The following is a 15,435-nucleotide window of genomic DNA, read 5'->3' as shown; positions in this document are numbered from 1 at the left end:
CAATTAATGTGGCAACAAACAGAAATATCTTTTCTCCGTCGTTTCTTCTTATAGTTTCCATTAACACTTGAACCAGTAATTTCAAGTTATCTCAGATAATTATGTTGCAGTATATTTTGTAGAATTCTGTAAATCAAAACAAACCATTAACTATGAAAATAACTATGTAAACAAAACTCAACATTTAACATGACAAATGATAATGTAATAATATCTAAAATCAATATTTAAATAAAATCACGACTATTAACTTTATATCAAGTACAAAATATCTGAATAAAATATTAATAAATAATTTGTTCAATATATTTAACCTTTCAACCTTTCTTTAACTAGGTGCATCATTCTCCACACTGTCGTGGATAAAACATTCAAAATATCCTTTAACTTATACCGGGAAGCATCAGACATTTTCTCTACTACAAAAACTTCGAAAAATTCCAGTTAAACGTTTTCAGATCACTTGAGACATAAGCTTTCTATATTTTGAGCTGTTCATGGTTCACTCGTACGTTATTGAAGTTTGGTTTCCAAAATGATCTGAGTTGTTAATAAAAGAACGTCCAAGGATGTACTTTAAATACATATTTATACTGAGAAGACATTGTTCAATATCATTAATTTTAAAATTTTTGACAACTGTCTTGAAAAACAGTTTGCTGATAAAGCTCTTACGAAAATATTAAATCTATATCTTGATATCAAAATGTTTATTTGAAGATTTCCGTTAACGGTTTTGAAATGAAATCCTTTATAAGAATTATGAATAAATTGTTCTGAAAATCCCACTAACACTAACTCAAACTCTAAAAATAACATCATAATTTACTACGTATTAAGGTTCACAAATACTGTAATATTCATAGAAAGTAACAAGTTCCTTGACAAGAAACTGAACACTTTATTTCGTTAGTGTATGAAATTTTCTGTTTTCTTTTTCCTTAAATGTTATTTATAATTATTGGACAATTTTGAACATTACATTATTGTAATTAAACAATACATATATGTTGATATACAGGGTGTTCGGAAAGTCACTGTGCAGTTTTGTAATCAGCATTTATTCAGTTTATTTCAAGCCAGCAACTGATAGTTGTGTTTAGAAACAAAATAAGAAGGATCCAAGTCTGTATTGATGCCAACGGGGTCACTTTCAACATTGTTTATAATTGTCATTCATATTTTCCTCCTCTATTCTATATTGAAACATGGCTGTTAATAATTATATAAGTGCACAGTGACTTTCCGAACACCCTAGACAATGTTCAAGAAGTTTGTAAAATGATTAGTTTTTACAATGAAGTGTAAGAGTGCATTCGTAATAAATCAAGTTTTTTCCATATTGTTTCCAGTTCGAAAGAACAGAGTGTACAATCCTTACTACCAGATGTCGCAACGTTCATCTTAAGAGAGTGTGACAGGAAAAACAGGAGGCTAACAGTATGGGCACGTATGTAATATCTTATAGCAAAACCACATGCTATGTGCAATGTTCATCAAGGGGAATCGAATCCCTGATTTTAGAGTTGTAAATCCGTTACCGCTGCCCAGAGGGGATTGAGGCTAACTACCGATTTATGAAAAAATATAAACTTGAAAATATATAATAATGAATATATATACCTGTAGGTATAATGAAAGAATTTAATAAAGTGGTATTGAAATATGTGGGCTATAATTACTAATTTGATTACAATTTAGTAATAAATCTGGAATGAATTATGCTTTTGATAAAGAACGAAGTAAAAGGAAAGTGTTAGTGATTCTTTTAAATTATAATAAAAATTGTGTGTTATTGTGATAGTTAAACTATATATTTTAAACGTAATTGGGTTGTTATACTGTTTAAAATGTTATTGTTTGGTTTTATATCTTGAACTGTACATAATTTAAACTTTCGTTGATTGCTTATTTGTGAACTCAAAGTTGTGCAATAGATTATCTGAATCTTACTACATAACGAAACATATTAACAGGATTTAATAATATTGTACATGTGTTTAGTGAAGATTTATGTTCAATGTTATTTTAATTATAAGTCGTGTTATTATATTTTATAATAATGTTTATGTTAAGTTTAACATCAATGTTTAAACTAATTAACTTTTCAATAACAAAAGAACGACTCGGACATGATGTTGTAAAAATCTTCGTCGTGATCACGTCTTCATGAAGTCGTTCATATAACTTTCCGTTTCCTTTTGTTCCTGGTGTTCTTCAACAATTCTCTTTCATTATTCACTTTTTTTAACATTTTGTGAGTCTATCTATCATCTTTGTCTTGCATAAAGTAGATTCTCATAAAACAAGTTATACCCAGTTATATTATATTTAAAAAGTTTAATTTCAATTTACTTTAGGTAAAACGGTTTTATAAAAGTCGATTTTTCCATATAGTTCGAAATTAGTTGACTTTATAGTAACAAAACAACATATATCAGCTTGTACGGGCGTGAGGCCAAACAGAAACCAACCTAACTTTAGCGACAACATCAACTTGTCGTGGACCTAGATCATTGATAAAATATTCAGTTCTAGACCAGACATAACATTCAGTATTGCATGTAAGTTTTCAAAACCTCGTCTATATAAACCATCATTTATAATAGCTATTAGAAATAACCGTTATTATAAATTGTTTTGTTTTTTGTTTGCATATTAAAATAATTTGATTAAATATCAAAATATCAATTTTGTTGGCAAATATCATGAATTTGATAAATATTAACAGTTAATTAAATTCTAAATTAAAATTAAAATTTCCGGTTATTTGAAATAGTAATACACATAACATAATATAATAACTCGTAGACTTGTCTGAAATTTATAATAATGAGTGAAGTAATTAATTGGGGACTCTTTCAGAGAAAAATGTCGAAATAAATTGAAATCAAAATATTAATTCAGTTTATATTTATCAGTGTTAACAAGATATGATCAGACAATTAATATTAAACTAAAAACAACAACAAAATGTAATACTTACTTGTGCATATAACGTTTCCCGCTCAACAAACTTTAAATTCCTTCATACATATATAAACATGCAATTAGTTCATGACAGATTTCTAAGCGGATTATTACGAACTTTAACAACAAGAACAAAACAATACTTTAAAACAATATGTTACGAGAATTACATCGCGATTTCGAACACGATGGAAATGAGCAGAGGTGCCTCTCACCCTTAAATATGTACTATAAGTTTAGTAATATGCTACCTATTTCTAGATTCTCATAACTCATCATTTTGTTGTTTTATCAGGTAGTATATCAAAATGGTCTTTATGTAAATAAACATAAAATAATCCAACAATAAGAAAAACGTTGGAATATACTTACATAGCAAGTCCCTGTGTAAAGGATGAACTTAAGAAAAACGTTGGAATATACTTACATAGCGAGTCCCTGTGTAAAGAATGAACTTAAGAAAAACGTTGGAATATACTTACATAGCAAGTCCCTGTGTAAAGAATGAACTTAAGAAAAACGTTGGAATATACTTACACAGCAAGTCCCTGTGTAAAGGATGAACTTAAGAAAAACGTTGGAATATACTTACATAGCGAGTCCCTGTGTAAAGAATGAACTTAAGAAAAACGTTGGAATATACTTACATAGCAAGTCCCTGTGTAAAGGATGAACTTAAGAAAAACGTTGGAATATACTTACATAGCAAGTCCCTGTGTAATAGATGAACTTAAGAAAAACATTGGAATATACTTACACAGCAAGTCCCTGTGTAAAGGATGAACTTAAGAAAAACGTTGGAATATACTTACACAGCAAGTCCCTGTGTAAAGGATGAACTTAAGAAAAACGTTGGAATATACTTACACAGCAAGTCCCTGAGTAAAGGATGAACTTAAGAAAAACGTTGGAATATACTTACATAGCAAGTCCCTGTGTAAAGGATGAACTTAAGAAAAACGTTGGAATATACTTACATAGCAAGTCCCTGTGTAAAGGATGAACTTAAGAAAAACGTTGGAATATACTTACATAGCAAGTCCCTGTGTAAAGGATGAACTTAAGAAAAACGTTGGAATATACTTACATAGCGAGTCCCTGTGTAAAGGATGAACTTAAGAAAAACGTTGGAATATACTTACATAGCAAGTCCCTGTGTAAAGGATGAACTTAAGAAAAACGTTGGAATATACTTACATAGCAAGTCCCTGTGTAAAGAATGAACTTAAGAAAAACGTTGGAATATACTTACATAGCAAGTCCCTGTGTAAAGGATGAACTTAAGAAAAACGTTGGAATATACTTACATAACAAGTCCCTGTGTAAAGGATGAACTTAAGAAAAACGTTGGAATATACTTACATAGCAAGTCCCTGTGTAAAGGATGAACTTAAGAAAAACGTTGGAATATACTTACATAGCAAGTCCCTGTGTAAAGGATGAACTTAAGAAAAACGTTGGAATATACTTACATAGCAAGTCCCTGTGTAAAGGATGAACTTAAGAAAAACGTTGGAATATACTTACATAGCAAGTCCCTGTGTAAAGGATGAACTTAAGAAAAACGTTGGAATATACTTACATAGCAAGTCCCTGTGTAAAGAATGAACTTAAGAAAAACGTTGGAATATACTTACATAACAAGTCCCTGTGTAAAGAATGAACTTAAGAAAAACGTTGAAATATACTTACATAGCAAGTCCCTGTGTAAAGAATGAACTTAAGAAAAACGTTGGAATATACTTACATAACAAGTCCCTGTGTAAAGGATGAACTTAAGAAAAACGTTGGAATATACTTACATAGCAAGTCCCTGTGTAAAGGATGGTTGGAATATACTTACATAACAAGTCCCTGTGTAAAGGATGAACTTAAGAAAAACGTTGGAATATACTTACATAGCAAGTCCCTGTGTGAAGGATGGTTGGAATATACTTACATAACAAGTCCCTGTGTAAAGGATGAACTTAAGAAAAACGTTGGAATATACTTACATAACAAGTCCCTGTGTAAAGGATGAACTTAAGAAAAACGTTGGAATATACTTACATAGCAAGTCCCTGTGTAAAGGATGGTTGGAATATACTTACATAACAAGTCCCTGTGTAAAGGATGAACTTACATTATTAATGGCCCTTATAGCAGTGGCGGCGCATGGATATTTTCGTTGGGGAGGCTGAGGGGGGGCTGAAGTAAACTGTGGAAGGGCTTCCCAAAATGCCATCAATATGAAGTATAGACGGTAAATTATAATAATGTAAATACCAAGGTACATTTCAGAAAGGTGTGCTATTTTGAACTGCATTTTCAATGCAGTTTTCATTGGAAACTCATACTCTGATGAATAATTCATTATTACAAATTAGAAATAATCTGTTTATGAAAATATACGTACATCTAAAAGAGGAAGCTCACCTAAAGTTCACCTAAGGTAATACATAATAATAAACAAAATCAAGATGAGCTTAGATTGAACATTTAATATACCATTAAGAGTAAAGCTACAAATCAAAAGAAATATAACATAGACATATTTTATATAGCAGAAACGAATTATTCTGTGTGAAGTTAATACACTGTGAGAAAAAGTAAGGTCATTATCAGGCTAACTATCTTTCATCGTGTTGTGTTTGTAGTCAGTATTACTTCAAAACAATGCGCCTGTTCTGGTGATTTGCAGCAAATGTGTCTATAACAGTATTAATATCGAGTTGTTTTGTCCTCCTGGAGTTTACTGATATGACAGCAAGGTTGCTGGTGCGGTTGTTACCACTGCTGTTGTGCAAGTATGTCTTGAGAAGCTTCAGACATGAGAAACTTCTCTCACAGGCAGCTGAAGTGACAGGCAGGGTCACAGCGATGCCATCATGGACAAACTTGTATGCACTAGTTGAACTGGCTAATTGCCAGGAAGAAAGACAAGGGGCAGGAAGTATCCACACCATTGGACCTCCACTGCGAGGTCATCCTCTGCCCAACCATAGTTTGCTGCCATTGAAATCAACGTGGTTGTCTAATCTTCGTCAAAGCTCAAGACAAAATAGCATTACACAGCGAGCGGCAATACAGCGCATGAGTTTCAGTGCATTCAGTACGTTGCTATGGGACGCATGACACATACTTCCGTTTTAATGAAGACGTTGAGTTCTACAGATCCATGTCTCTTTGATGTTAATTGTTAAGCAACAACGACGATTGTGTTTTCCACATTTTATAAATATATGTAGGTAACAATATTGGGGGGCTTAGCTCATTTTAGGGGGGCTCAAGCCCCCCTTGGCGCCGCCACTGCCTTATAGGGGTTTTTTAATTCATATCAATGAACATTTCTGAAAGCAATACTCTCTTTTATATTATGTTCAACATGTAGCAGTTACCCAAAACATAAACTTATTAATAACGCCACAAATGCGGGAGAAAGAAGTCAAGATTGTATATGATCCTTTCAGATCCACCTAAAGGATCTAAATACTGATAATAAGAAACAGCGAACATAAATTAAATTGGATATGGCATGAAAAGGGTATGAACTAAAACTGAGGACAATGGACAAATTTTAGCATACTACAAATAATGCAACAACAAAGTAACTGGGATTCAGTTACAGTACAAACAAAATAACAGTTCCATAAAGGGAAGAAAGTTGTACGATGAACCTGACCCTCCCTGATACAAAAGATGAACGGAATACCAATGAAGAAGGAAAGAACATAACATAATATAATGGCCAACCATTCTACTTTAAAATAAAATTGTCTTTGCTGAAGACAACTTCTACCTTGGCTAAATCTATATTTCTGACATCTAGTTCTCTAACTCTCTCTGTTTCTATGTAAGTAATATTGCCGAAATTTAAAATTATTGAAAAATGTGAAAAGCATAATTGGAACCGTTCGTGTAGTGTGGACTTCAAAACAATAAAATAAATTGAAAGTATATTTAACACAACAATATTAACACAATTACCTACATGGAGATGACCCTGAAATGGCTAAGAGTGAAAGTGTGTACTGGCTGAACTGTGTCCTTCTAGTAGTAAATAAATAAATATTGGACAGATATTAAAGCAGGACGGAGAGCGAAAGAGGGCTTTCGAGCCTGATCATCCCAGGTCTACAAAACTTAAATACTCATACCTTAAACACAAGAACCTGACATTCCGTGGTCTTTTTAATGACGGAATGAGCTTAACGGTTTTTTTTTCTATAATAGTTGTTAGTTGACTGACTTGTTTATGTTTGGTTAGAACATATTTTTATAGAAAGCTCTTCTGAGAATATAAATATAGCAAGAGTGGCGAGTTTGAGTTGTTTAGTTTAGTTTGAGCGATCCGTTTAAAATACTGACAGGTTTGGGTGTAGATGAATTTTGAACAGTGGACTTCTGTAACCACACATCTAACGTGAAATGGAAGCTCTTAATTTACGACCTGCAGCTGAATTTTGACACATTACGTTTTGGAAGTGGATGTATCTGAATTAGAGGTTGCTCTTACGTGGGTCTACAAAATTTTACGATCTATATTTAAGTTGGCCTGGCATGGCCAAGTGTGTTAAGGCATGCGACTCGTAACCTGAAGCTCGCGGGTTCGCATCCAAGTCGCGCCAAACATGCTCGCCCTTTCAGCCGTGGGAGCGTTATAATGTGACGGTCAATCCCACTATTCGTTGGTAAAAGAGTAGCCCAAGAGTTGGCGGTGGGTGGTGATGACTAGCTGCCTTCCCTCTAGTCTTACACTGCTAAATTAGGGACGGCTAGCACAGATAGCCCTCGAGTAGCTTTGTGCGAAATTCCAAAACAAAAAACAAAAATATTTAAGTTGTTCTTATTGTCGTTGGTTTAGTCGAAGCTATAGAATAGGCTTTATACTATCTGACTATGGAATCAAAACCCAGATTTTAATATTGTAACTATGTCAACTTACTGGTGACCCACTTGAGGAACCTATATCAACAACAAGTTATCGAATATGTTTACTTCAAATTTACCTGACTGTAGTAACCTTCCATATGGGTAAATACGTTATACAAAACACATTTCATATGTAAGTCAGAATTTGACAATAACAGCTGAAATAAAATCACCATGGAAGTGGATCTATCAAGAATAGATTTTAACATTTCTTGGCGATTCCTAGGTGATTTTATGTTACCAAAAAGTTGTTACTTGTTGGAAGGATATTTGGCATCCTTGTTTGATGAAAACTATTCGTACACTCAAAACATAAAGATATATACAGATAGGAAATTGTGAATTTCCCTTGTACTTAGTGGTATTGGAAAACAAAGAAACGCGGATCAACTTTGGCAATCAGAGATATCCAGAAAGAGATCTGAAATATATCATACCTCAGTGATGAGAAATGAAGTGCATTGTCTTATAACAAGATATCCATGTATACCAGTTCAATATTCGCTCTAAAACGATAGCAACTTAGTATGGGGTCGCTAAGACGCATCATACCACTCGTTCAACCGTCGCATACTTCAAGCAACTGAAGAATGAAACGGGTATTAAGTATCTTCCTTATAAAAATATACCGAGGAAATTTTAAAACGAGATGCTTATAGATTTATGTACAATCAGACTATTAAAATGGAAAGTGAAAAACCATCGTCGTTGTATATTACATAGGTTATGGAAAGCATGCAGGTAGAGTGAGGTGCTTTAAAAATGAAAAGTAGGCTTACGATAGCTGTCTGAAGTGAAAACCAGGTCTATTATCAAAAATCAAGTTTGTTAGATACAGACATGGTGAGAGTTCAAAATAGATTTTTAACATTAAGTAGCTAATCTTCTGTATTGTGTCTAAAAACTAAATAAACGGTCTTAAAAACAAGAATGGAAAATTTACCTTGTAATTAAAAATGATATATGAGAATTAAAAAAAACAACAAAGATGGAACAAAATATAATTGTTAATATTTAGTTAATAGTGAAGAGAGTGATATAAATATTTAATCTGTAGGTATTATGGGTAACAATTCAGATAAAAATTCTATAAATATTTATAATACTGTCACAGATTTTTAATACAATTTACAAACAGACATATTGTAATTGTTTTTTCTTACAAGATAACCTCACAAGGTCTGAGAAAATTTCAATTTATCCTAATAAATAGGCCTAATATAGCTTTTAACTACAACACAAAGGTAGATACTACTCAGGCAAAGGTTTAAAAACACATTAAAATTAGGTCGTAGAAGTACTATTTTAACAAACAACAATAATCTAGATATTGTCTCTGGAGGTTTAATTTTTCATGTGCCAACCGTGTAATATGTCCTTCAATCTGATCCTATCCAAACCTTAGAGGTACTGGTATGGACAGGTGGTTAGGGCGCTCGAATCGTAATTTGAGGGCCGAGGCTTCGAATTCCCTTCACACCAAACATGGTCGCCCTTTCAGAATGTATAATTCTTTTCGTGATTCATGGCTTGCGCACGTTTTGTTGATGTCAAGACGATACAAATTCCAACGTTAAGCAACCCCTATGTGACACCATTTTAGTGTCTACTAACTGAGTGACAGGTAACACCCTACTATATATTGGTGGGAGTTGTTAGAACTGATGATTTCTCCAGGCGGTTTGCTGCCCCTTTTTGATATAAACAAGAAACTGCTTACCATTGGCGTTTCTTATTCTACCACGCGCTGTGAAAAATCCAAACTGTTTTGGGGAAGGTCTGATTTCTACTACTTGCGAGCCATCTTCATTAATCTTAACTAGCTGACCCCACACGTCATCAGTGAGGGGCAGAGTGTCCATGATATTTTACCCTGACTTGAGGTCAGTGGATTGTATTTTAATACTTCACGTGGAAACAAAAACAAAAGTGTGAATGTAGCTATTGTTGTTTCTCTTTTATACTAACATTGATTAAAAAGTTAAAATTTTCAAATAATATCATGCCACACGGATAATAGCGACAAACATAAAATCACAACAAACTCCATACAAGTTAAACTTTGATATGAAACGGACATTTTGAATGTTAAATTCGAAATCACTGATTATCCAAAAGTCATGATAAATGACAAAAAATGTTGCATTATTTATATATATGAAAAATACGTTACTTTAAAACAAATCTTTACTAATACTAAACTTTAACATTAATTTATGCTTATTATATTCTACGAACATAGGCCACCAGTAGTTAGTTGTAAGTGTACAGAGTTATGGGTCATAATGTTCGAAGTACGAACCCCAATACAGCTAAACACAATCCGTAATTTTAGCTGTGCTCGGGTTATAAGAGTGACAGTCAGTCGTGTTATGTGGTTACAGGACATAAAGGTTCTTATGGCAGAAAGAGCTGCCGAATAGCTGGTCAGTTGTTTAAAATTAGGAACGGCTGACTACTGGTCTCTGATTTGTCGTTTAGCCCGAGTGAGATACCCATCAGGTTGAAAATATCAGTATCAATCTACTGAGAGACTTTTCAAGTGTTTGAAAACTTAAGAACTCTCCGTCTTTAGACAGAGAAACGATATTTATGTATGAATGTACGAGAGCCTGTAAAGAAAACCAAAACTAACCGTATTAAACACATGTTTAAGTTTGTCTAGACAGTCTCATTAATAATGTTGTCTCAGATCATTGGTTCTTTATAAAGACCACTTAAATAATAGTGCAACTACTTTGTGGATAAGATAATGACTACTGTTTTGCTAGTTTTAAAATCAAGTATACATTATCTATGAAAACCTGTCATTCATGTAACGTTCTTCACATACAAAATGTCAAATATAAACTAAAAAACTTCTAGGTAACACATACTTGTTTTTTACTGATGGTGTTAGAACTCGATATTAAATCCCAACTGTGACCTCAGTGCATATACTTTATTGTGTAGCTTTACTTTAACGTTTAAAAATACCACACTGAAATATGATTAACAGAAATAGGTACATTATTTTGTGATCTAAAACACAAGAGTTATTTATTGTTAAAATAGATGACATGCGAGAATTATACTCAATATAAAACTTGTGTTGATTTGTTCTAGAGAGGAAATACATTGGAGTATTTATGTTGTTTACGAATATATCTATATAAACTGTAAGAAATATTACAAACCCTCCCAACTCCCACATCTATCAACACAATACAGAAGCAGAACATCCAATATCAACACAATACAGAAGCAGGACATCCAATATCATAACAATACAGAAGCAGGACATCCAATATCATAACAATACAGAAGCAGGACATCCAATATCATAACAATACAGAAGCAGGACATCCAATATCAACACAATGCAGAAGCAGGACATCCAATATCAACACAACACAGAAGCAGGACATCCACTATCAACACAATACAGAAGCAGGACATCCAATATCAACACAACACAGAAGCAGGACATCCAATATCAACACAACACAGAAGCAGGACATCCAATATCAACACAACACAGAAGCAGGACATCCAATATCAACACAACACAGAAGCAGGACATCCAATATCAACACAATACAGAAGCAGGACATCCAATATCAACACAACACAGAAGCAGGACATCCAATATCAACACAACACAGAAGCAGGACATCCAATATCAACACAACACAGAAGCAGGACATCCAATATCAACACAACACAGAAGCAGGACATCCAATATCAACACAACACAGAAGCAGGACATCCAATATCAACACAATACAGAAGCAGGACATCCAATATCAACACAACACAGAAGCAGGACATCCAATTTCTCTCTCTCACTTAAAAATTCTTTCAACAACCGAACAAGATACTGAACTTCTAATAACACACATAAAAAACTCTCCTTCTATGACTGAATAACACACAGTCTTCACTGGATTTAAACCTATTTTAACTAGTTAACTTGTGTGTGAGTTTTCATTTCCTCGTGTTGTATTTGTTTATTTGAATTGTTTATTTCTTAGTTATATATTTTTGTTGTAATAATAAATATCAGTCTTGTCCATAGTTGAAAGCATCTATAAGTGCAGTTAAGTCTTAGTGAAATTCTTTCAGTTTAAGTCATATAAAAGGTAAAATAATTGAAAGATAATTAATACATACCAATACGGAATTAAACACTGGAACCGTTTCTCAACGTTTCTCTTAAAGTATTTTCCTTCTTTCATCTTATTTTACTAGTAGATATAACGGTCCTCAGATTTTTTATTGCTAGAATTAATGTTTTAAAGTTCTGTAGTTGTAGCACTACTATAGCTTTGTTACTGTTAGATATGTCAGTATAATTGTTCCAGTTGAATCAGACCCAAAAATATGTCCATACATACCGCAAATAAGATACAAGATAAAATTAAAGAAAACAACAAAACACTAAATACAAGGTAGTAAAATGTAGGGAATACTTTAATTCAATACAGCGTCTCAGGCCTAACATCTTCTTTTGGTGATGTATTTCTAAGACGTATATCCAGAACACATTCAAATATCACTAACATATTTAACAATAAGAGAACGTGCGAAACATGGTTGGAAGTGTGGGGTAACAATATTGTTGAATCAATTGTTGGGAAGTTGGAGGGTGATAGTACAGCTAACACTCTCTATGCAACGATTTTAAGTCTTTATTAAAGTAGCACAAAATTAATCTGGATTTATTATCTACAGGTCATTAGAAGTTAGATATGAAGACCTACCTGGCATATTCGCTCTAAATCCGGTGCATGTGTTGCTTTCCAGTTATCCAGTGTCCCAAATTCGAAACCAGCGAATAACCAAAACCGAGGTTTCTAATATTTTTTCACATTGCTCTTTCTTCAACAGACCCGCCACCTATCTAGTTCTGGCAGTAACTATTATTTTATTTGACAGAACAAAAACAGTCTTCATGATCTTTAACTTGTTATTTTATTATTGTTTTATGTAAGATCTATATTGCCTGGACATTTATGTATACATACGTGATGAACATTTTATAAATTAAGAGCAATGAAGTATTTTTTGTGGCAGATATGTTGTCTGAAGTGTTGTATCTACAAAATAGAGTATTTTATATTTATCTGTGTTTAACAACTTATTAACGGTAGTCAATACGTTAGTCAATTATTGTAAACCATAATATAGTGAATTAATGTTTTATGTCGTGTTCGCCTCCCAGAATCTGTCAAAGAATGATTGTTACAGTTTTGTAATGCAATATTAGTATTAAACCTATTACATTTTAAAACACTCTTTACTATTTCTATTTTACTTTTTTATGTAAAAATAGGATTATGCGTTTGTATGAATAGGTTATGTTAATTAAAAATGCAGACAATGGGCAAAATTTAATGTATTGTAAGTAATACAACAACAAAGTAACAATGCTAATTAATTACTCAGGATTTAGTAGCAGTGCAGATAAAATAACAGTTCCAGAGGAAGAGGTCTACGTTATACCTGTCCATCCCTGGTGCAAAACATGGACCGAATCCAGATGAAGATAAAAAATTTGATAGAGGGACGTATAGTTCTATAAAGTGGCACCAGAGGATAGATAGTGTGTTATCTACGTCTTCCTGAAAGGAATGTATCGTGTTGCCCGATACATAAAATGTCCAAACTCAGAAAGTGTGTCACTAACTGTAATGTATTAATGTGTTATGTTGTTAAGCAGAAAACTACCTAAACAGACATCTATACTCTTCTCATCGAAAGTAATGAAACCCGATTTATAGCGTTATTAGCCCTAAGTCTTATCGGTGAGCCAAGTAATGTAGTGCTGTTGTATTTACCTGTTTCTAAACGACCGTATATGAAAGTATCTATTCATACATCTAATGTTCTCAGATTTATATGGTATAAATATATAATTAGAGATTGAAGGTCAAGTCTATGTATATAAAGTCAGCATGTTACACATATATTGGTCAATTGATTTTGCAACGTTTAGGAAGATTATGTAACAAACATTATCTACTTCTGTAATGGGATACAAAAAGTGATTTTGACTTTGTAAGCATATTTACCCTTTATTAATATTTTTATATTTTATGAAGCTTGAATTAATATGTATATTTGTTATTTTTGTGTAGGAATTAAACTCACTATCCACTAGTTCTAGTAAAATGGGGAAGCCAGAGAGACAGACTTGTTTACAGTTTAGATTTCGCTACATTCACCCTCAGCTACTTACATGTAAGTAAACTTACAAGTTAAAGAAAGAGACAATAACAAGTTATTTGATTATGTAGGGTGAAGAAGGGGAAACTCTTTTCATGTAATTAAATTATTTTTACATCTTTTCTGATTATTTTATAATAGACATTTTTGGGGTATATATCAAGGGTCAAATGTTCTCGTTCTGATGAAGATCAGTCTGGCCGTTTTTCTGTTATTTGTTCTCAAAGGTAAGATCAAAAGTACGTTGAAGGGTTCACTTGGCTTAAGTTTGTATTGCTCGAATTGTGATAAAGGATTTGCATAATTAAATAATCATCATTGTTCTACCTATTATATTGTATATTACTCTAACATTTCTACAAATTTCAACAGGTTTTTCAAATCGGTAGGCTGTTATAACAGGTACAAAGTGTAGATAAAACTCAAACTCTATCATTTCAGGTTTTATTAATACATATATTATTTCAAAATCTTTAAAAACCAATAAAACAATGTTTTTTCAGATAATTATTGGTGTGGAAAATTTAAGTATGACGGCTCTAAAATCTACGTTCATAGAACCAAATCATTTGTATTTTCTTCAGTTTGAGGATGTTACAGATCTATCACAAACATATGATTTTGACACTAATAAAGGAAGCTATGAAATTTATTACTAAGTGGTCCATGATTTTGACGGTAAGTAAACAATTTTTAAAGTGTATAAAGCTTGTTTGTTTGACGTTAAACACAAAACTACACTAAGCCAAATATCACTGTTGGTGTAGATATACTTCAAGATCAGAATCGTTAACAGTCTCAGGTTTATTCCTGTAGCTTTAGTTGTGTTCTCAAAACCTTTGGGCTACTAAAGTTATAGAAGGAATATTTCCTATCTTTGTTACACAGAAGAACCATAGATAACAAGAACCATAGATAACAAGAACCATAGATAACTGCCAGAAACACATACCAAACATCAGACTTTATTCATAAGACACCATGACAACAGTATCTCGAAAGAAATTTCTCGAATGGTATCGACAGTAATAGGAGGAAAGTTACATCTTTGCTTTCCAGAAACAGACGTACAGGAAATATTTTGATATCTAACCTCAAATTTTAAGATATTTTGTTAATGAATTTTTATACGTGTTTAAAACATATGTACATAATCAACCGATAACTAGAATTGTTTTATTCATTTTATTCACATATGCCGTTCTGATATTGACATATTCCGACGGTACTTTATATAATTCAAGAACAAGATGTATCAACGTGTGATAATTTCCTCTTATATCCACCAACATTGTTTTCACGTGTACGGTTATATAAACAAGTGACTGTAGCCCTCCATTATACACC

The 15,435-nt window shown here is 32.7% G+C and overlaps 1 long non-coding RNA gene across 6 annotated transcripts in view; it reads left to right on the top strand.

Annotated features, from left to right (window-relative positions):
- The window catches only part of LOC143229995 (uncharacterized), a 56,436-nt gene extending 41,686 nt beyond the window's left edge, over positions 1 to 14,750 (top strand). For 2 of the 6 annotated variants that reach the window (XR_013016171.1, XR_013016167.1), the window contains exons 2-3: positions 1,353 to 1,450; positions 13,309 to 13,987. This is a non-coding gene — a long non-coding RNA (uncharacterized LOC143229995). The other 4 variants (XR_013016169.1, XR_013016170.1, XR_013016166.1 and 1 more) reach the window with 3 other exon arrangements.
- The last annotated feature ends 685 nt before the right edge of the window (positions 14,751 to 15,435 follow it).

The sequence above is a fragment of the Tachypleus tridentatus genome, chromosome 10, assembly GCF_004210375.1.
Source record: "Tachypleus tridentatus isolate NWPU-2018 chromosome 10, ASM421037v1, whole genome shotgun sequence".
Lineage (NCBI taxonomy): Eukaryota > Metazoa > Arthropoda > Merostomata > Xiphosura > Limulidae > Tachypleus > Tachypleus tridentatus.
This window is presented reverse-complemented; position numbering and strand designations above follow the sequence as displayed.